Source organism: Camelus ferus, chromosome 9, assembly GCF_009834535.1.
Source record: "Camelus ferus isolate YT-003-E chromosome 9, BCGSAC_Cfer_1.0, whole genome shotgun sequence".
Lineage (NCBI taxonomy): Eukaryota > Metazoa > Chordata > Mammalia > Artiodactyla > Camelidae > Camelus > Camelus ferus.
In genome coordinates, this window is record NC_045704.1 from 31,323,719 (window position 1) to 31,341,744 (window position 18,026).

An 18,026-nucleotide genomic window follows, 5' to 3' on the forward strand; every position below is an offset into this window, starting at 1 on the left:
GTAGCACCTAATGGCTGCTGTTAACTGATCGATAAGTTTCTATTGATAGCAACATCAACACCACCTTCCCCCAGCTTTTAGTAGAATTCCAGTCATAAGCTAGTCTGTTGGTAGTATGTTATTCATAAAACTAGGCAGTCAGAGGTGGTGATTCTTACTGAGCATTGTGCAACTATGAATAAATTGTCACAAAGCCTGCATTTAATAGCCACAAATTATGAATCCTTAATTAGATGTCTTCTACAGTCTTGACAAACTTACAAGGTAGGTCTTAATTATCCCCATTTTGTTGACAAAAAATTAGGGCTTAGACAGGGATAAGACTGACTAGGATCAAGTAAGATCCTGCTTGATTCCAGTAGAGCTGGAATTCAAATCCAGACTTGTCTGATTATAAAGCTTACCCTTTTCAATACCTCTTCACCCCAAAACCTGTGTGTATACTTAGGGTTTGAAGATCTGCATAGAAAAACATACTTCTCAGCTTCCAGTGTATACTTGGGAATATTGTTTCCATGGAGATGTATTTTGTCTCTAATTCTATAAAGCTGAATTTTACTGTAGCAAGGATCATAACTGAATAAAACTTTCTTTCCTTTTTTTTTTTTTTTTTGCTTCCAATGTTATTCCATTATTGATTTTGACCCAGAACACTTCTAAGTTCCTGATAGGTCATTTCAGGTTGTCAGTTTCTTTTCTTGTAAGAATGAAGGGGCTAATACTAGATGATCCTTGAGGCTCCTTCTAGCCTGCACTCTTTGCCCTTCCTGTTTTGCTGTTGGTTTGGTAGGTAATATATGCTTGTTTTGCTGAGTTAGGAAGTGCTTTTTGCTTTAACTTTTAGCCTTTCAGCAAGAATACATTAATTTCGTTGAAGGTATTCAAATGATAGCTTTATTTCAATTTTGCTTTGTGAAAATCTGACATACTTTGTTTTCCATGATTTCTTTAAAATCAGTTTTTTAATTTCTTACAAATTGGTTTCTTAGCTGTTTCTTTACTTCTGTTTGGAAACAAATGGTTTACATTCAGGGGAAAGCATACATGTGCTTGATATTTTACCTAGTAATATTTAATTTACCTTTTCATGCCTGCTTATGGAAGAACACAATCTATAATCTTATAAATTGAAATACTTTTTAATGTTACAATAAATGCTTATTGTTTAAAAAGCAATTTTGTAAAAGATTGTTCCTTCATGAAATATTATTAAGCCCTTACGTAGGCTTCTTCTAGGTGCTGAGGATATAGTAGGAAGCAAAACAGGTAAAAATCCTTCTTGCATGGAACTTTTATTCTCATAAGTGAAGACAGACAATAAATTACACAGATGGTCAATTAGATGGTGATTGGAGGGAGAATGATAAGCAAAGGAAACGAGAAGGGGAATGCTGGGTTGTGAGGGGTGGGATTTTTCTATTTTATGTAGGGTAGTCCCAGTGAGCCTCTGTAATGTGCTGACCTTTGAACTCTTGGCATGAAGGAGATTTGAGGGCCTGGCCAGCTTGAGGAATAGCAAGGGGTTCATGTGGCCTGAATGAGTGAGAGTGGTAGGAGAGGCAGTGGGAGCTGGACCAAGCAGGGCTGGTGTATGGATTCTTGGCTTTACTCTGAGGGAGATGGGAAGCTAAGATGGGTTTTGAGTGAAGGGCAACTCACTGCAACTTAATTTTAAAATGATCGCTCTGGCTGCATGTTAGAATGCAGAAATAGGGAGATCAGAAGGGGACTGTTGCACTTTTCCATATGAGAGATAGGGGACGGTGGCTTGGATTGGGGTGGTATGTTGGGGTAGTATATCACATATTGTTTAGCCTATTTTTAAACTTAATACAAGTAGAATCATAGTGATTGTATCCTTTAATTGTTTGCATCATTTACTTAAAGTGTATTTTGAGGTTGTTTCCTGTGGATGAAAGTATTAATAATTAATTCACCCTCACTGCTTCATAGTACATTTCATTGTGTGAATACCTCATGATTTAATAACCCACTCTAATGTTAATGGATGTTTGGGTTTGGTATATTTCCATATCTTCTTCAACACTTGGTACTGGTTAAAATTTTTGCTAGTCTGATGCCTGAGAAATGGTATCTCAAGATGATTTTAATTTATAGTTTCCTGATTATAAATAGAGTTGAATAACTTCATATGTTTACAAAAACGTTTGTGTCTTCTATTAAATATCTGTTTATGTCTGCTCAGTTTTCTGTTAATTTGTCTATTTATTGATTTATGAGTTCTCTATCTTAAAATTTTAATAAAATATTTTTTCAACATTTTATTATAAAATTTCAAACATACAGAGCAGTTGAAAGAATTTTATACTGAGCTTCACTATTCCTACCACCTAGATTCTACAATTAATATTTTTGTACTTACTTTATTGTATATTTATCCATCCCTCTATCCAGGCACTAATCCATCTTTTTTTTATGTACTTCAAAGTAAGTTAGACATCAGTACACTTACACTTTGGCATAAATATAATGAGCAAGAGATAAGTAGTTTTCTTTTTTCCTTTTGAGATAAAAGACATCCATTTAATGAAATACACATTGCATCATTTGAGTTTTGACCAATGCAAATACTCTGGAGTTTAGGAACTATCAAGTTACTAAAATGATTTTTCATAAGAAATACATTCACCTATCTCAAATCAACATAATGAAACAGTATAGTAGGGTGTCTTATTTCCATTCTTATCCCCTCTGCGCCACTTGGCCCCTCACTCCAACCCTTGCCTCCCACTAGTAACTATTTTTATTAATTTCTTGTGTATCGTTCCAGAGTTTCTTTATGCAATATAAATACATATTCTTTCTTCCCCTTTTAAGCATGAAGCGTAATGTTTACACTATTCTGCACATGCTGTATTCTCTTCACTTTATATCTTGGAGCTCTTTGTACCTCTGAAAAGAGAGATTCTTCTTCTTATTCACAGTGTATAAATTTCCACTGTACTGTGGTTCCATAATTTATTGTTATTGATGGATATGGATTGCTTCTAACTTTTTTACTATTACAAACAATGCTGCAGTAACCTTGTACATACATATTTTCCACATGTGCTAGCTTACCTGTGGGATAAATACCCTGAAGTGGGATTGTTTGGTGAAAAGCAGTTTACATTTTATTGTCCTAGATACTGCTCAATTGCTTTCAATTGTGGACATAACAATTTATATTCCTACCAGCAGAGACTGAGGGTAATATTTTATAGCCTTACCATAAGAATGTGTTGTTAATTTTTTTCAAATCTGATTAAGTGAAAGATGTATTTCAGTATAATTTTAATTTGTATTTCTCTGATGAATGAGGTTGAGCATCTTTTTGTATGATTAAGAGGAATTTGTATTTCTCTTTCTGTGAACTGTTGATTCATATCTGTCGTCTGTTTTTTTAATTGGATTTTTGTTCTTTTTTCTTACTAGTTCTTTTTTTATGTGTTAGGAATGGTAAGTCTTTTGTGATATGAGATGCAAATGTTTCCCACTCATTTGTCCTCAATCCTAATTTGTCACTAGTCTTTATTATTTGCTTATCTTCTTGACCTCATTTTAAAAAAGTGTGATAAAATATGTGTAATAAGATTGACCATTTTAACCATTTTTAAGTGTACAATCAGTGGCCTTAAGCACATTTACAATGATGTGCAATCATCACTGCTATTTCCAGACCTTTTTCATAATCTCAAACAGAAATTCTATACCTATTTAGAAATAACTCCCCATTTCTCCCTTTCAGCCCCTGATAACTTCTGTTCTTTACTTTCTGTCTTCATATATGTGCCTATTCACGATACCTCATATAAGTGGAATCCATGCAATATTTGTCCTTTGTGTATAGCTCATTTCACTTAGTTTAATATCTTTTGACTTTGCTTTAGGTAATTTCTGTCATGCAGGATTAAAATTTTTACATAGCTGAATTTACCAGATTTGTTAGTGGCATCTGGATTTTGAGTCACTCCAGGGTTATAAAGGAATTTCTCCATGTTTTCTCCTAATTCTCTTGTGGTTTTATTTTTATGTGTATGTATACATATGCATGTATATCTTTGATCCATTTTAATTTTATATGGTGCATGATGTGAAATATGGATCTAATTTAGTTTCCATCCCCCTGCCCAGATAGTTACCCAGTTGTCCCAACATCATTTATTAAAAAGTCCACCTTTTTCTTACTCCTTTGAGATGCCACTTTCATCATACTAAGTTCCCATTTATACTTTGGCGTATGTCTGGACTATCTGTTCTGTCTGTTTGTGCTTCACCACATTGTTTTTTAATGATTCTGTATCATATGTTTTAGTAAGATCCGTAGTCCTGTCTCATTGCTCTTCTGAGTTTTCCTGTTATTCTATACTGTCTTCTAAAAGTTTAATAGTTTTGCCTTTCACATTTAGGTGTATAACATACCTAGATTTGATTTTGTGTAGGATATGAAATATATATGCCCAGTTTTCTCTACCACACTTGCTGTGTATAAATCAAGTTTCAAAATATGTACATATGCATCTCTTTATGCACTCTTTTCTATTTCTACATTAAGGCCTTTAGGCCTTTATTGTCATAGCTTTAGAAGAAACCTTATAGCCGTAAGACTACATTTCCCTTCTTGTTCTTTTTCTTAATGAGTGTCTTGACTGTTGTTGGCCATTGACTCTTCATTGTAAATTTAATAATCAGCTACCCAAATATTACAAGAGAGTTCCACTGGGATTTTGGCTGAAATTGCAGTTAAGCTGTAGAACAATTTGAGGAAAATTGTCATTTCTGTTATATTGAAACTTCCATGAACATTGTATAGCCTTTGATTTATTTAACCTCTTTTAAGTAAAATTTTATAATTTCTCCATTTCTTATATGTATTCTGATACATTATAAAGTAAAACATGTTTTCTAATAGATTTTTGGTGTCTACTTACAAAAACAACTGTATTGAGATCTAATTCACATACCATATAATTCACTAATTTAAACTATACAATTCAGTGTATTTTAGTGTATTTACAGATATGAACAATCATCACTACAGTCAATTGGAGAACATTTTCATCAACTCAAAAGGAAACCCTGTAGCTTTGAGGTTTAACTCCATTATCCCTTCATCCTCCTCGGTTCTGAGCAACCAATTACCTTCTCTCTCTGTATGTTTGCTTATTGTAGACATTTCATATAAATAGAATCATATAATATGTCCTCCTTTATGACTGGCTTCTTAATGTTTTCAAGCATGTATAAGTACTTCATTCTTTTGGCGTATGTCTGGACTATCTGTTCTGTCTGTTTGTGCTTCACCACATTGTTTTTTAATGATTCTGTATCATATGTGCCTAAGTAACATTCCATTGCATTAATATAGCACATTTTGTTTATCTATTCATCTGTTGATGGACACTTGGATTCCCTCCATTTTTTGGCTATAATGTAGAATGCTGCTATAAACATTTGTGTAGAAGTTTCTGTGTGGAGGTGTGCTTTCATTTCTCCTGGGTATGTATCTAGGAATGGAATTGCTGGGTCATATGATAGCTCATGTTTAATCATTTATGCACTGCCAGATTGTTTTCCAAAGTGACCATTTTACATTCCTACTAGTGGTATAAGAGGGGACTCTGATTTCTTCATGTCTGTGTTGTTATTTGACTTTTTAATTCTAGCCATCCTAGTGGGTATGAAGTAGCATCTCAGATGACTTGTGTGTGTTGAGTTTTGTTATAAACAATCTGCTTAAAATCCTTTATTCCCAACATATCTGTAGATTACATTTTTAGTAGCCAGTCATTATCATCTGCAAATACTAACCATCGTACCTCTTCCTTCTAATCCTTAATATCTTCCATTTTTAAAATATGGCTTGCTATCCTAGTGTCCTGGCTAGAACCTGTAAATATAATATTGAATAGAAGTGGTGATAGCAGACATCTTGGTCTTGCTCCTGATCTTAAAGTGAGTGCTTTTACCATTTCACTATGAAGTATATGTTCATCCTAGGATTTTCTTATAGCTGTCTTTTATCAGGTTACAGAAGTTAGCTACTATTCCTCATTTTCTAAGGCTTCTATCATGAATGGATATTGAATTTTGTCAAACTTTTTTCTCTATTGAGATAGTCCTATGTTTCTTTTAATCTGCTAATCTTCTAGTATTAAATTAGCCTTACATTCCTGATACAAAGCCAGTTTTATCATGAGTCAGTATGTTGGTTGGTCTAGTTTGCTAATTTTTGCATGTTTCAAAATTAAAAAAAAAATTTGCATTGCATGTTTAAAAATTTTTTTACTTGGTGCCCTGGAATGAGTTTGCCTTGGGAGGGGGCCTGTACCTTGGAAAGTGTTGGGGTAAATTTTTAAAAAATTAAAAAACATGTGATTAAATTTTTTGTTGTTGTTATTGTAAAATACACATAACATACATTTACCATCTTAACCATTTTCAAGTGTACAGTTCAGTGGTATTAAATGAATTCATAATTTTGTACACCAGTCTTCACCATCTGTCTCCTTAATGCTTTTCATCTTGTAAAACTGTATTCCATGAAACAGTAACTCCCCGTACCACCTCCCACCCTCAGCCCCTGGCAACTGCTAATCTTCTTTCTGTCTCTGTAATTTTGACTTAAGTATCTCATATAAGTGGAATCATACAGTAGTCTTTTTTTTTTTTTTTAATTATTGGCTACCTCACCCCCTACTCCCTGGTAACCACCATTCTACTCTCTGTTTTTCTGAATTTGTCCTTTTTAGATTCTACATTAAATTAAAATTAAATTAAAAATAGAATTACTATACCATCCAACAATCCCACTTCTGGGTATATATCCAAAGGAAATGAAAGCAGGATCTCAAAAAGATATCTGTACTCCCATATTCATTGCAACATTAACTACAGTAGCCAAGATATGGAAACAACCTAAATGTCTATCAGTGGATAAATGGATAAAGAAGATGTGACACATTTGTATATATATATATATATAATGGAATATTATTTGGCCATGAGAAAGAAGGAAATTTTGCCGTTTATGACAATGTGGGTGGACCACGAGGGCATTATGCTAAGTGAAATAAGGCAGACAGAGAGTCAGTCTTACTGGAGGATTCTCACGTTCACTTACTCAAAAAACCATCTTTTGGATTTCTTAACCCTTTCTAGGTATATTGCTATTCTGCTTCAGTAATTTAAAAATTATATTTTCTTTGACTTTTTGTGGATCTACTCTGTTTTTTTCTAAACCTTTAAGTTTGAACGCTTAGCTTATTTTTAGTGTTTTTTCCCTAGTGTAAATCCTTTAAGGCCAGAGTCGATGTACCCAACTACCTACATTTCATAAAATTTGATACACAGTTATCTTGTTATCATTAAATTTGAAGTAGTTTGTAATTTCATTCATGATTTTTTAATGTAATTCATGAGCTATTTTCAAATGTGTTTTAAAATTTTTCAGTTATCTGTTTTTTTTTTGTTTTTGTCATTATTAATTTTCAATTTGATTGTGTGTGGTCAGAGAATATGATACTGATCCTTTGGCATTTGTTGAGGCTGGCTTAATGGCTCAGTACGTGATCAATTTTCAGAAATGTTTTGTGTGTACTTGAAAAGAATGTGTTTTCTTCAACTGTAATTGCATGCATTTCATGCATTTTTTATGTGTCCCTTAGGTCAAGCTAATTTATTATGCTATTCAAGTTTTATGTGTCATTACTGAGTTTTTAATTTTGAGATCTGTTACTGAGCAAGGTATGTTAAAATGTCCCAGTATCATGATAGATTTGTTTATTTCTTCTTAGTTGTATAAGTGTTTGCTTTAATTTTGAAAGTGTTATTTGCTGCCTACAAATTTAGAATTTTAGGTGCCTAGAACTTAGAACTGTTATATCTTCCAGGTGATTTGAGCTATTTCTCGTTATGTGGTGACCATCTCCATCTTTTTGAATCCATTTTTCCATTTATTTTTCATTCTTCTTATAGTTGTTTTTTACCTTTTAGTGGATTATTTGAAAAATTTTAAGAATGGTATGTTACTTAATCTTTTGACTTTTAAGCTACATTTCATTGTAATATTGCTTTAGTGGTTTCTCCTAGGATTATTATATTCTTAATGTTTCCGTCTAGTTAAGGTTAATATTGTCCTATTTCATATAAGATGCAAAAACCTCATAACCATGTAAGTCTGGTTACTTCTTCCCAGTCCTTTCTGCTATTAGTTGTCATATACATTACATCTGTGTACTTCAAAAACCCATAAGAGTGTTATTTTTTTGTTGAAATAATCATTTATAATTTAAAGAATTAAAGGATCTGAGTATTGAGTATCTATTATCATTTTTCTTCATCCTGAAGAACTTCTTGTAGTTTTTGTTGAAGTAAATTCTTCTAGAAATGAATTAAAATTTTTTTTGTTTTATCTGAAAATATCTTTATCTTGCCTTCATGTTTGAAGGATATTTTGGGTATGTATAGAATTCTGCTTTGAGGTTGGTTTTCTGCTATTTGCTGGCCCCAATACTTTCTGATGAAAAGTCAGCAGTGGTTTGAATCATTGTGCCCCTGTATGTAATGTGTTGTTTATCTCTGGATGCTTTGAAGACTTTATATTTGGTTTACAAGCAGTTTAATTATGATGTGCCTAGCATGATTTTCTTCACATTTATGCTGCTTGGCATTTGCTAAACTTCTTGTATTTGTAAATTTATATTTTTTTAAGAAAGTGGGAAACATCTAGTCATTATTCCTTCAAGCGCTTTTTCCGTTTCTTTCAATCTGCTCTCTTTCTGTGTCTTCAATTAGGTAAATGTCATAATTTTTGATATTGTCCCTTAACCTTGAGGTTCTGTTAAATTTTTTTTTCAAACTTTGGTCTCTCTATTCTTTGGATAATTCTATTGTTCTACCTTTAATTACTGACTTCTGCCACCTTTTCCCCCATTGTGTTGTTTAGCTCATCCAATAAATTATTTTTTGAGATGTTTTATTTTTTGAAAGTTTTTAAAAGTGTTAAGACTTTCCATCTGGTTTCTTTAGTTTTTATTTCTCTGTTGAGGTAGTCATGTGTTCTTCGTCACTGTAAGCATATTTTTCTTTACTTCATTAAGTGTAGTTGTAATGGCCTCTTTAAAATTCTTAAGAAGGAAACAAAAATTTTTCTGTAAATTTCAACATCAGAATCATCAATGGATTCGTATCCACTGTGGTGTTTTTTCTTTTGAGAATGTATCACAGTTTCCCTTTTTTCTGTATATTAAATAATTTTGGATTACATTTTTGTATTGTTTCCTTCTCTAAATTTTGAGTCCCCTCTATATTTTTATTTTTATTTTATTTTTTACTCTTCTATGCCTACGAATAGTTTTATTTTTGTACTTTATCGAAGTTTATTATTCCAGGAGAAATGGTCTGGTTCATACATACTCCATCATAACAATTATATTTTTAGGTATATATTTCATAATATGGAGAGCATTTACTCAAGAAAAAAGAGGGATTTCTCTGGGTAGGTATGAAGGTTCTTATGATTAGATTTTGTTTGACACCTGCACCTCAATGTTCATAGCAGCACTGTTTATTTTTATAGTTTTTGATTGTTTGAAATATGATATTATTTCACCCTATAACTATCGAGTTTTAAAGCCTTTTGTTTTGTTTTACTTTTCTTGTAGCATTAGTACAAAACTTTTATAAGAAGATCATTTTAGTTCTAAGCCAGTAATTCTTAACCCTGGGGTGATTTTGCAATGCCTGGAGACATTTTTGATTGTCACAACTGTACTACTTGAATCTAGTGGATAGAGACAATGCAGAGAGCAGCCCTCCACAGAAAACGATCTGGCCCAAAATGCCAGCTTTGCTGAGGTTGAAAAACACTGTCCTGCAAAATCTGTGAGTTATGCTAATTTTATAATGTTAACTTGCTGGATAGCAAAGGGGAGCCCTTGTAAAATCAAATTTTTTTCTTTATTTATTCTTACAGGGATAACCTGTTCTCAGTAATACTGTTTTTCTAGAACCACCTGGATAAATGTAATTTAACTTGTCTTACCAAATCACGTATCCTTGTGGGTTTTTTTTTTTCTTTCTTGCTTGATTTTTTTTTTTTGATGAATTTCCAAAGGGTACTTTTGAAAGCTCAAAACCTTATTTGTGTAACCATCCTTTTTTTTTACCTACCTTAATTGAATTTGTTTGAATTTTGCATCTTACAACTAAATTGTAAGTTGAGAGGCTTAGAAAATCATTAGTTTAGTATTATAATTTAAGAAAGAAAAAGATACCTGAAATATGAAGTTGGCGTATGTATAATTAATTGTGTTTTTCTTAGTTTGCTGTAGAATAAAGATTTGAAATGTACTCATTCCCCCTTTTCCACCCAAACTCCAGAGCTGTATTTTCTTCTGTATCCTTTTTCCATAACTCAATTTGGTTTGAAATGTAAATGATCTTGGTTCCTACAGTAGTACTTAAGAAGAAAAAGCTACCATTTCTATTTTTCATGTGATGGAATTGTCTATAACCTGATGAAGAACTCATCTAGTAGTATTTACCTTCAAAAATGTTTACAATTATATTTGAATAGTGATGTAAAATTAAAATAGTGAAAATTAGTTACATGAATCTCTTGGGAATCACTTGTCAGGCAAACTTTGATCTTATAGATCAATGGCTATCATTGTCATTGTTACTGGCTCTCAGAGCAGTGACAAGCAAGGAGAAAGATTTTTTTTTCCTTTTAGAGCTTGATTTTCATAAACCCTGAATAGAAGATAATTAAGAATGATACCAGCTTTTAGAACATAATACACCAATTACACTTTTTTTGCCAACAAAATACAGCTTGCAAATAGACTGTAAAAAACACAGTTGTCTAAATGAAAATTAATTTCATATATTTAAATGGGTGTTCAACTATATTTCATATCATCATTAACACCCATTTCTTGAGAGAAAAAAAGAGTTATAACGTCTAATTTATAGTTCCTTAGTTTCTTTTTCTTGCCCAATTACCTTCATTTGTAGGATGAAATTATTTCCAGCATTAAAAAAATTTTTTTGAGGCAGTTGAAGAGTTGACGAAATTGGAAAAGAATTCATCCAATTCAAATAGCTTGTTATAGTAGGCATCTGAAAAATACTTTTGACTAAAAATATAGGAGTCTTCAACGTATGATAGTTTTTTCTCTCTTCATTACTGTTTCAAATGTTAAAAACTCTTAACATATCTGATTTGACATTCAGGTTCTTTTTAAAAATTTTTTTCATTGACGTATAGTTGATTTTCAATGTTAGTTTCAGATGTATAGCAAAGTGATTCAGTTATACATATACATGCATATATGTATTTTCTTTTTAGATTCTTTTCCATTACATGTTATTGTGAGAAATTGAATAGAGTTCCCTGTGCTATACAAGTCCTTGTTTATCTATTTTATATGTAGTAATGTGTGTCTGTTAATCCCCAACCCCTAATTTATCCCTCCTCGCCTTTTCCCCTTTGGTGCCAGTCTCACGGACATGGAAAACAAACCATGTTCAGATTCTTAAAGCTGTTGTGATGAAGCATATCATTAGTGCCTTCCCTAAATTATACATTTCTGCTTTTTCTAGTCTAGTCTGTGTCTTCTTTTATAGTTTTGGGAGTTGGGAATGTAATGCTAACTTTATTTTTTAGATTATGTACTACATTCACGTTTACATAGACTTTTAAAAAGGTATATGAGAACTTTTCCTCCTTACATTGCCCCTCAGCTACCCAATTTCTTTTTGTGTTCTTCTTGATTAATTTGTTTCTTTGTTATTCAGTATTTGCATATTTTATATACTTTTTGTACCTTTTTATAATTTTAATAATTTTAGTGAGATTTAATTGACATATAATAAACTGCACATATTTAAAGTATATAATTTGATATGCTTTAAATATTTAGCATAGGTATACACCAATGAGACCTTCACCGCAATCAGTATAGTGAACACGTCTGTCGCCCCAAGGTATGGGTATGCCCTTGTGTTTACTTCCTCCCACCTCTGCCTGCATCCTCCGCCTCCCCAAATCTAGGCAACCATTCATCTTCTTTCAGTCAATATACATTTGTTCACATTTTCTAGAATTTTATATAAATGGAGTAACTCAAGATGTACTTTTTTTTTTAGTCTGACTGACTTCATTCAACATAATTATTTGTTAACTCATTCATGTGACCTTTTATTGCTGAGAATTATTCCGTTCTGTGGTGTGAAACATATACATATATATATGTGTGTGTGTATATATGTGTGTGTGTGTGTGTGTGTATACACTTCTGTCTCTGATTCTTGGTAATGTTTGGTTCTCTGACTCAGGTTCCTGACACAGAGCTTCTGAAACCCTTGTAATTTCCTGAGTGGTAGGAGGAGTGTCTGGCACATAGCTCCTAAATCTCCTTGGAAATTCCTGGGTGGTAGAAGTGCCTTTTGTTCTTATCAGGTGGCTCTTAGTGGGCTCCTGGATCAGGGGCTGGTCTCTACAAAGACCAAGCTGTGATTAAAAGCTTAGAACTTTCAGCCACAGCCCCATTCTCTGGAGAGGGGAGAGGGGCTGGAAATTGAGTTAATAATCAGTGATGCCTGTCTGATGAAGTCTCCGTCAAACCCCTAAAGTATGGGGTTTGGAGAGCTTCATACTGTTTTCCACAGTGGCTGAACCAATTTACATTCTCAGCAACAGTGTACGATGGTTCCCTTTTCTCCGTATCCTCACCAACATTTGTTATTTGTGGTCTTTTTAATGATAGCTGTTCTGACAGGTGTGAGGTGTTATCTCATGCTTTTAATTTGCATTTCGCTGATGATTAATGATGTTGAGCATCTCTTCGTATACCTGTTGGCCAAAGTATGTCTTTTTTGGAAAATGTCTATTCAAATCTTCTGCTCAATTTTTAATGGGGTTACTTATGTTTTTGATGTTGATTTGTATAAGCTGTTAATGTATTTTGGATATTAACCCCTTGTTAGTCACATCAATTGCAAATGTTTTCTTCTGTTCAGTAGGTTGTCTTTTTTTTTAATCAATGGTTTCCTTTGCTTTGCAAAAGCTTTTAAGTTTAATTAGGTTCTGTTTATTAATTTTGCTTTTATTTCCTTTGATTTAGGAGACAAATCCAAAAAAGAATGTTGCTACAAATTATGTCAAAGAGTGTTCTGCCAATGTTTCTTCTAGAAGTTTTATGCATTTTGATCTTACATTTAGATCTTTAATCCATTTTGAGTTTATTTTTGTATATGGTATTAGAGAATGTTGCAGTTTCATTCTTTTGCATGTAGTTGTCCGGTTTTCCCAGCACCACTTACTGAAAAGTTTGTCGTCTTTTCTCCATTGAATATTTTAGACTCCTTTGTCGTAGATGGACCACAGGTTTATTTCTGGGCTTGCTATTCTCTTCCACTGGCCTCTGTGTCTGTTTTTGTGCCAGTATCATACTGTTTTACTGTAGAAATAAAATGGACTTTTATAGTGTATCCTACAGCCTTGCTGAATTTACTAGTTTCAGGAGGTTTTTTTGGTTTTGTTATTTTTTTTTGTTTGTTTTAGATTCTTTGGGGTTTCCTACATACTCAGTCATGTTATCTGCAGATAAGGACAGTTTTATTTCTTCCTTTTTGATCTGTATCCCTTTTCTTTCCTTCTTTTTTTTTTTTTTTTGCATGTATTGCAGTGGATAGAAGCACTACGTTGAATAAGAATGGCAAGGGCAGATATCTTTATCTTGTTCCTGATCTTAAGGGGGCAAGCATTAAGTCTTTTACCATTAATTATAAGGTTAACTGTAGGGTTTGTGTGTGTGTGTGTGTGTGTGTGTGTGTGTGTATGTGAGTTTCAAGAAGTTTCCATCTATTTCTATTTTTCTGAGAGTTTCTAACATGAATGATTATTGAGTTTTTCAAATGCCTTTTCTGCATCCATTGATATGGTTATGTGGTTTTTCTTTAACTTGCTAATGTGTTGTATTACATTTGTTGATTTTCAAACATTGAAACAACTCTGCATCCCTGGAATAACTTCTACTTGGTCATAGTGTATAATTCTTTTTATATATTGCTGAATTCTTTTTGGTAATATTTTGTTAAGAATTTTTCTGTTTATTTTCATGGGAGATATTGATCTATACTTTTTTTTTTTGTACCATCTTTGTCTGGTTTTGATATCAAGGTAATAGGAGATTTGTATGAATGAATTGGAAAATATATTGAATTGAAATGAAGTATTTTCTCCTCTTCTGTTTACAAGAAGAGATTGTGTAGAATTGCTGTTAATTCTTTAAATTCTGATAGAACTTTCCAGTTAAGCCAGTTGGTCTAAAGAATTCTTTTTTGTGAATTTTAATATAAATCAATTTATTTAATAATTATATCACTATTCAAATTACGTATTTCATATTGGGTGAGTTGTGGTAGTTTGTGTTTTTTAGGAATTGGTCTGTTTTATCTAGGTTGTCAACTTTGTCTGTGCTAGTTTTCCATTTTCTTATTATCCTTTTGATGTCTGCATGGTCTGTAGTGATATCTCGTTTCATTGCTGATAGCTAGAGGTCTTTTCAGATAGCCAACTCTTTTTATTTTGTGTGTGTGTGTACTGTAGCTTATTAAACGTTGGGCTTTGAGTTTGTTTCAGATTTGTCACATTACAAACTATACTGTAACAACATTCATTTGAATTATTTGCTTAGAATCAAGCAATTCCCTGGAGTGGGATTTCTGGGTCAAAGGAGGTGAACATTTATATACTTTTACTTTCAAGCACCACATTTTCAGAAGAGAAAGCCAACTCTTTGTTTCATTTATTTTCTCTATTATTTTTCTCTTTTTAATTTTACTGATTTCTGGACTTTACTATTTCCTTCTTTCTACTTGCTTTGGGTTTATTTTGCTCTTCTTTTTCCAGGATCTTCAGTGGGAGCTTAGATTATCAATTTGAGACCGCTCCTCTTTTTTAATGTGTTCACTTAGTACTATAAATTTCTCTGTCAGCACTGCTTTAGCTGTGTCCCACACATTTTGATAGGTTTTATTTTCATTTTCAACTAATGTAGTGTATTTTTAAAATTCCCTTTGATGCTTCCTTTTTAACCCAGGGATTATTAGAAGTGTGCTGTTTAGTTTCCAAGTATTTGAAGATTTTCCTGTTATATCCTGTTACTGATTTCTAGTTTGATTCTATTGTGTTCAGAGAATACACTCTGAATGATTTAAAATATCTTAAATTTGTTTCATGACCCAGCCCAGGATATGATATAATTTGGTATATGTTCCATGGACACTTGAAAAGAAGGTATGTTTTGCTGTTATTTGGTGGAGTTGATTAGATTCTGTTAGTTAATGGTGTTGTTGAGTTCTTCTATATCTTTAACTGTTTGTCTACTTGTTTCATCAGTTATTGAGAGACTGATGTTGGAATCTCCAGCTGTAATTATAGTAGTAATCTTTTTCTTTTTTCATTTCTGTTAGTTTTTGCTTCATGTATTTTGCCCTTTTTTTTTTTTTTTTTGGTGCATTCACATTTAGGATTGTTTTCTTGGTTGATTGACTGTTTTACAATTTTATAGTTTCCTATCTCTAGTAATTTTCTTTGCTTTGATGCCTACTTTATAATGTATTAATATAGCTACTTGTGTTTTTTTGTATTAATATTTACATGTGTATGAACATTTTCTAACCTTTTACTTTGAACCTGCTATAATATATTTGAAGCGAGTTTCTTATAGACAGCATATGGTTGGGTCATGTTTTTTAATATACTCTGCCAATCTCTGTCTTTCAATTGGTTTGTTTAGGTTAATTACATTTAGTGTAGTGTAATGGTGTGTTGCGACTTAAGTCTGACATTTTATTTTGTGTTTTGTTTGTTCTTTCTCTTTTTAAAAAATTTCTGTTTTTTTCCCCTCTGTTCTCGGTTTCTTGAACATTACTAAAAATTCCATTTTGTTTTAATCTGTAGTACTTTTTAGTTGAGATATAATTGACATATGTATTTGTAGTATTTTTCACTGTCTCTTTGTATAGCTTTTTCAATGATTGCTCTAGATAGTACATTATGTATACCTATTTTATCATGGTTTTCTGGTGTCATGATTTTACCAGTTTGAGTGAAATATAGAAACATTATCACCCTTTTTATTCCTCCATGCTTTTCCATTGATAACATAATTGTCTTAAATATTTCTTTGACATATACTTAGAACCATACCAGACAGTTTTATAATTTTTACTTCAGTCATTAAACATAATTTAGAAAACTTGAGAGAAGAGGGAAAGCTTATTGTATTTACCCACACTTTTCTCTTTCTGTTGTTCTTTCTTTTTTCCTAATGTCCCAATATTCCTTTTTGATCACTTTTTTCTTTAGAGAATTCCCTTTAGCCATTATTTTAGGATAGGTTTGTTGATGACAAATTATTACAGCACCTCTTCATGTACCTGTTGGTCATCTGTATGTCTTCCTTGTTTATTCAGATCTTCTGCCCATTTTTCAGTCGGATTGTTCATTTGTTTGTTATTGAGTTGTATGTATTCTTTATAAATTTTGGATATTAGCCCCTTATCAGATACATGTTTGCAAATATTTTCTTCCATTCAGTAGGTTGCCTTTTCATTTTGTTGATTCCCTTTGCTGTGCAGAAGCTTTTTAATTTAACGTAGTCCTACATGTTTATTTTTGCTTTCATTGCATTTGCTTTTTGTTCAGATTCGAAAAATCATCACTAAGATCTATGTCAAGAAGCTTACTACTTATGTTTTCTTCTAGGAGTTTTATGGTTTCAGGTCTTATGTTCAAGTCTTTAATCCATTTTGAATTAATTTTTGTGTATGGTGTAAGATATTGGTCATTCTTTTGCTTGTGGCCATCCAGTTTTTGTAGCACAGTTTATTGGGGGAGAATGTCCTTTCCGCATTTTATATTCTTCTCTCGTTTGTAGTAAATTAAATGACCCTGTGTGCGTGGGTTTATTTCTGGGCTCTCTATTCTGTTCCATTGATCTGTGTGTCTGTTTTTATGCCCATATTGTAGTGTTTTAAGTACTGTTGCTGTGTAATATCGTTTGAAATCAGGAAGTGTGTTGCTTCCCACTTTATTCTTCTTTCTCAGGATTGCTTTGTACTCTTAGGTCTTTTGTAGTTCTATACAAATTTTTGGATTACTTTTTCCATTTCTGTGAAATATGCCATTGGCATTTTGATAGGGATTGCATTGACTCTGTAGATTGTTTTGGGTAGTATGGGCATTTTAACAATATTGATTCTTCCTACTCATGAGCATGGAATATCTTTCCATTTGTTTGTGTCTTCTTCAATTTCTTCCATTAATGTCTTACTGTTTTTAATATATAAAATTTTCACCTCCTTGGTTATATTTGTTCCTGGGCATTTTATTCTCTTTGATGCAGTTGTAAATGGGGTTGTTTTCTTAATTTCTCTCTCTGATAGTTTGTGTATAGAAATGCAACAAATTTTTGTGTATTGATTTTGTATCCTGCAACTTTGCTGAATTTGTTTATCAGTTCTAACAGTTTTTAGATGAAGTCTTTAGGATTTTCTATGATGTCATTTGCAAATAGTGACAGTTTTACTTCTTTCCAGTTTGGGTGCCTTTTACTTCTTTTTCTTGCCTTATTGCCCTGGCTAGGACTTTGAACACTATGTTGAATAAAAATGGTGAGAGTGGTCATCCCCATTTTGTTCTTGATTTTAGAGGCAAAGCTTTCCGTTTTGAGTATAATGTTAGCTGTGAGCTTGTCATACATAGCTTTTATTATGGCAAGGTATGTTCCTTCTGTACTTGCTTTGTTGAGAATTTTTATCATTAATGGATGCTTAATTTAGTCAGATGCATCTACTGAAATAACCATAAGATTTTTATTCTTCATTTTATTAAGACAGTGTATCACATTGACTTATTTGCAGATGTTGAACCATTTTCCATCTCTGGAATTATCTCATGCAATCTTGGTATATGATCCTTTTAATGTATTGTTTAGTTTGGTTTGCTAAAT

General features: G+C 32.4%; 1 protein-coding gene and 1 long non-coding RNA gene across 9 annotated transcripts in view; both read left to right on the forward strand.

Annotated features, from left to right (window-relative positions):
- CYLD (CYLD lysine 63 deubiquitinase) overlaps positions 1-18,026 on the forward strand; it is a 64,072-nt gene that overhangs the window by 11,823 nt on the left and 34,223 nt on the right. The gene's annotated exons all lie outside the window — the stretch shown is intronic.
- LOC116665745 lies at positions 4,339-17,301 on the forward strand. The gene is made up of 3 exons (XR_004322400.1): positions 4,339-4,349; positions 11,613-11,615; positions 17,142-17,301. It is a non-coding gene; the product is annotated as an uncharacterized LOC116665745 (long non-coding RNA).